Here is a 5,644-nt window from a genome sequence, read left to right on the forward strand (position 1 = left end):
ACTTTTTTCTCTTTAGTAGCTTCCACCTAGACTTTGGTGGGTATCTTTTTTCATCACTACAGAAAATCATGTAGGTATCATACAAAAAAAAAAGTTATTAAAAAAAAAAAGATCGCCCCCGGTGGGCACGAACCAGCAACCTTTCGGTTAACAGCCGAACGCGCTGCCAATGCGCCACGGAGGCGCCACGAGCCACGAGAGTCGTGCAATACTCACGATCTTTGCACAGTTCATCTGCACGACTCTTATCACAGACCTCAGGGTAGATATCATTATTGATTTCAATTTTTATTAGATGAATCTGCACAGCCTCCGTGGCGCAATGGCAGCGCGTTCGGCTGTTAACCGAAAGGTTGGTGGTTCGAGCCCACCCGGGGGCGATCTTTTTATACAGTTTTTTTTTTAAATATTCCAAAACAATCTATCTTTAAATAAATTATTTGTGACAAAAGCTGCCTCGTCATTCATTTTTTCACCCGGCGATTAGAAAATCAAAATCCATTCTTTGAGTTGAGCACAACAAAATTAATTAGTAATTGACAAAAATAAGTTCCTACCTACTACAAACTACATAGACATTAAAACTTATCAATAATAACACAATCTTTTAATAGTACCATGCGTATTGTACAGAAAAAAAACATCCGTTAATATAATATTTTGAACCCTGATACACAAAATCTTGGTATCCTTTCCTGTTCCCATCGTAATAAGTGTTAAGTAAGTGTTTCTTTTGTAATAATGGAAGACTTAGCTTGAACCCCTGACGCTTTGGACCGCTCGATCAACTGACTCACCATTCTTTACTAAAAATACTAATTTCTGTGTCTGTAACTCTGGTTCAATGAACTGTAGTACTCTATTTGCTTTGAATGTGAGTGTCAATTTCAATATTGGAACTGATTGTAACTAAGCGATAAATCAATAAAATACCTATCTACCTATAATAACATATATTTTAAATGCATTTCCTTAGTACCTACTCTTTTAGTATTAAAGTACCTACACCTGTAATAAAAATATTTTTTTTACAGAAAATTATTTTAATAATAATTCTGCTAGATATTTGAAATGTATATTTGTTTTGTTTAAATTTTTTCATGATTTTTCATGCTTCTGTACTTTTTCCAGTTTTAAGAAAGCGTTATTTAATAATTACTACCTAACTAGTTTTACCAACATAGAATCCCGGGGTTTTTCAGGGGAGCTTACACTATTGTAATACATATCATGGCTACAGATGCGGTATGTGATATCACGACAATCACAATCAGCCAAAATTTGAAAGAAAAAATGCTTCCTTCTAAATTACACAGATTTTCATAACATTTTCTCTTCCTCTACCGTAACGATAAATGACGCGTCCTTGTAGATGGTGGGACAAAGGTCGCCACTTGACATGTAAATGACGCAATTCCTTTAATATGACATGTCGAAATAACATATCCTGCTTAGTATTTATCGCCAGAGTGTTGCGCCTCCGGCCGCCCTCTACCTACATCCTAAATCCTACCACTAGGTACTTCTACTCGAGTACCATCCGACCGCCCTTTGACTATGAAGGGAAAACCCTACGACTCTCAACATTGGACCTAAAAGAATTTTTGCCCTTTAAGCGGATGATTATGCGTAAAACCCTATTTTTCTACTGTTCAATAATTATTCAAATATTTTTTGAAGAAAGTCAGAAAGAAAAAATCAAGAAAATTTCTTGATCTGAATTGACCTACATTTCTGAGAAGATAATGCTTATAGCTTCATTCGCGTTCATACATCGTTCCATTCATATCCTCCTATTATTCCATCTCTTTAAATTATGTGACTCAATTATGAGTTATTTGAAGGTACAAAGATTTTCTGGAGCGTCCCCGAAATCTTCCTCCATCCACTTGCGTGTTATAAATATATTCTCCTGATGCTTCTTGGCTCATTTTTTACGAATATAATATTTAAAATATGTTCCACAAAAGTTTTAACTTTCGCATATTCAAATAAATTCCTTATTCTTCTGAGCTGTTTGCCAATAATGGATCTTTTATCTATTGGTACAACTTTTGAAACTATTACCTGTCAGAATCAATACACATTCCAGAAATGGTTCTCATAACTCCGATGACAATTAGTTCATCTATAAAATTGTAGTAATAACATCTCATTCTGTTTGTTTACTCGATGAAATCTGTTGTGAATTGTGGGTTTATAAGATTCAGGTTAAGAGCAGCTGGTGTACCTAACCTAACGTCTGATGATAAATTGCTTTTGGAGTGATTTATATCAGCCGTGACGGAACCACCCTCTCACCCCCTCCTTGATGCTACCATGACACCCTAAGGGTCCCAGAGCCAAGGACTGGGCGGGCTAGGGAGTAGAACATATTATTCAAAGTGTGATACATAATCGCGATAAAATTTCATATTCTTGCGGGCTTAAAACAACAAGTTGATAAGGATGTGATTCAGTCAGTGTGTCAAAGAATATAATACGACAAGGAGAGAAAGAGAAGGGTATCTCCCCCCAACAATTATTTAAGGTTGCGAAGGGAAATGACTCGTGAAGATGTTACCTTCAACTCATTCCTGAGTAACATTATCGCTGGATTGTTTATAAAGTCAAAGTTCAATAATTAAAGTCATTTTTACTTTTGCTAAACATCAATTGGCTTACTGTTAAAACGTTCGTATTGAGTTTTGCTTTGTAGAAATCTTTCAAATTTATTATTAGAAAACCACGGCGGTAGCTTAATTTTTATATTAAAAGTAAGGAATGTTATGTTATTTTACGAAGTATTTTGTCTAATTGAGATTCATTAGATTATGAAAGGGTTATTTGGTGTGCCAGAAAATTTTCTTTCTCTATTAAGAATGAGTCAATAAAAAGTAATTAATGGTGAGTGATGGTTGAAGCATGAAACTTTTAAGGATTATTCTCTCAAAATTTTGGGGAGCTAAAAAGCTTATTTTATTGACAGCTTATGGAAAGATTTCTTACTTATGTAATATCACTAAGAACAAGTCAACGAAATCACTTTAAGTCTGAATATATTATATTGACAGTTTATGGAAGGACACCCTTAACTTTTCAGTCACAAATCTAAATTATTCGATTTTAAAATATTTATCACTTAAAGAGCAGTTAAGCGGACTTTTTAGACATTTATATCTGGCTGCAACGGCAGTGTCCCAATAATGAATTGTTTGACACAACATCTTTTTTACTATTTTAATATTTAGGAGCAACTGTATAGAAACAAATTCACGCCCGTCGCTAGAGACAAATACAACAAAATACTGACAAGGTTAACTTTGCAATCGCCATCGCCAGTGTAAATATTGTTATAGCAAAAAAAATAAAATAAGTCGTTCATTAATACGAAGTTAACCATTCCAAACTAAAGCTGATATTATAGCCCTACGTACATCTGATAGTCCTGTAGCTACCAGCAATAAAATAAAATTGCCCGGTGTATCGAACATGAAAACACGAATTTATTGCATTTAATATTATAAAATTTACGAGTTGAAAAATGCACCAAAATTATCGGTTACTAGGCGAATCGAGCCGGAGAAAAATCAAAATATTGGCAAACAAGTCGCTGTGCGAAATTATTATTCTCACCTAAAAACACGTCTGAAACGAAAACAAGTTGTGGTAAAGAAATTGACGTCACAAGAGGGCTTGCTAGAGAAATTATAAATAGCTAAAAACACTACAATATTCGTCATTCAAAATTCAAAAATTAACACGAGTGGACGGAACACCTCCAGTTAAATCGCGATCTGTTAATTAAAATTAAAAATTATAAATTCCTGAGTGCCAACTGAATCCTCCATCACGGTACAATCATTTTAAAGATTACAAGTATTTATAACGAGCTGTTTATGGCCGGCACTCTATCAGCTGAATCAGACGCATCTGTAATCATTACAATAATGGGGCGTCTCCATGTGCCGGCTCTTATTTTTATTTATTTTATTAACACAAGACTTAGAAGGGTACATATGGTTTTTGTGATATTTCGCCCTCCATGCTAGGGATGACCCTGTGTTATGGAGGGTGAATTTTACAGTTTTTGAGAGAATAACATTAATTAAACAAGTAAGTATGCATAGAAGATCTACAATCGTAATGGTTATTAAATGCAATGAAAGTATCAGATTTATTTGTTTGATTATAACTATGTAGATAATTATAATATTATAATCTGACTGAACTGCCCACTGCCGGTGATCACCTAGAGGCTGACCAATCCCTGCTGCATTGATGCTGACAACCTAGAGACTGATGAATTCTTCCTGGCTACTGACTGAACCAGCCACAGATGCTTACAACCTAAAGGCTGACGAATACCTGCTGGCTACCGACTGAACTGCCCACTGCCGGTGATCACCTAGAGGCTGGCCAATCCCTGCTGCATTGATGCCGACAACCTAGATTCTGATGAATTCCTCCTTGCTACCGACTGAACCAGCCACAGATGCTGACAACCTAAAGGCTGACGAATACCTGCTGGCTACCGACTGAACTGCCCACTGCCGGTGATCACCTAGAGGCTGGCCAATCCCTGCTGCATTGATGCCGACAACCTAGATTCTGATGAATTCCTCCTTGCTACCGACTGAACCAGCCACAGATGCTGACAACCTAAAGGCTGACGAATACCTGCTGGCTACCGACTGAACTGCCCACTGCCGGTGATCACCTAGAGGCTGGCCAATCCCTGCTGCATTGATGCCGACAACCTAGATTCTGATGAATTCCTCCTTGCTACCGACTGAACCAGCCACAGATGCTGACAACCTAAAGGCTGACGAATACCTGCTGGCTACCGACTGAACTGCCCACTGCCGGTGATCACCTAGAGGCTGGCCAATCCCTGCTGCATTGATGCCGACAACCTAGATTCTGATGAATTCCTCCTTGCTACCGACTGAACCAGCCACAGATGCTGACAACCTAAAGGCTGACGAATACCTGCTGGCTACCGACTGAACTGCCCACTGCCGGTGATCACCTAGAGGCTGGCCAATCCCTGCTGCATTGATGCCGACAACCTAGATTCTGATGAATTCCTCCTTGCTACCGACTGAACCAGCCACAGATGCTGACAACCTAAAGGCTGACGAATACCTGCTGGCTACCGACTGAACTGCCCACTGCCGGTGATCACCTAGAGGCTGGCCAATCCCTGCTGCATTGATGCCGACAACCTAGATTCTGATGAATTCCTCCTTGCTACCGACTGAACCAGCCACAGATGCTGACAACCTAAAGGCTGACGAATACCTGCTGGCTACCGACTGAACTGCCCACTGCCGGTGATCACCTAGAGGCTGGCCAATCCCTGCTGCATTGATGCCGACAACCTAGATTCTGATGAATTCCTCCTTGCTACCGACTGAACCAGCCACAGATGCTGACAACCTAAAGGCTGACGAATACCTGCTGGCTACCGACTGAACTGCCCACTGCCGGTGATCACCTAGAGGCTGGCCAATCCCTGCTGCATTGATGCCGACAACCTAGATTCTGATGAATTCCTCCTTGCTACCGACTGAACCAGCCACAGATGCTGACAACCTAAAGGCTGACGAATACCTGCTGGCTACCGACTGAACTGCCCACTGCCGGTGATCACCTAGAGGCT

The 5,644-nt window shown here is 39.2% G+C and overlaps 1 non-coding gene across 1 annotated transcript; it reads left to right on the top strand.

Moving 5' to 3' along the window:
• The first annotated feature begins 308 nt into the window (after window positions 1–308).
• TRNAN-GUU (transfer RNA asparagine (anticodon GUU)) lies at window positions 309–380 on the top strand. The gene has a single exon. It is a non-coding gene; the product is annotated as a tRNA-Asn (tRNA).
• Window positions 381–5,644: the final 5,264 nt, after the last annotated feature.

The sequence above is a fragment of the Hesperophylax consimilis genome, chromosome 4, assembly GCF_061612785.1.
Source record: "Hesperophylax consimilis isolate HC1 chromosome 4, BYU_Hcon_1.0, whole genome shotgun sequence".
Classification (NCBI taxonomy): Eukaryota; Metazoa; Arthropoda; class Insecta; order Trichoptera; family Limnephilidae; genus Hesperophylax; species Hesperophylax consimilis.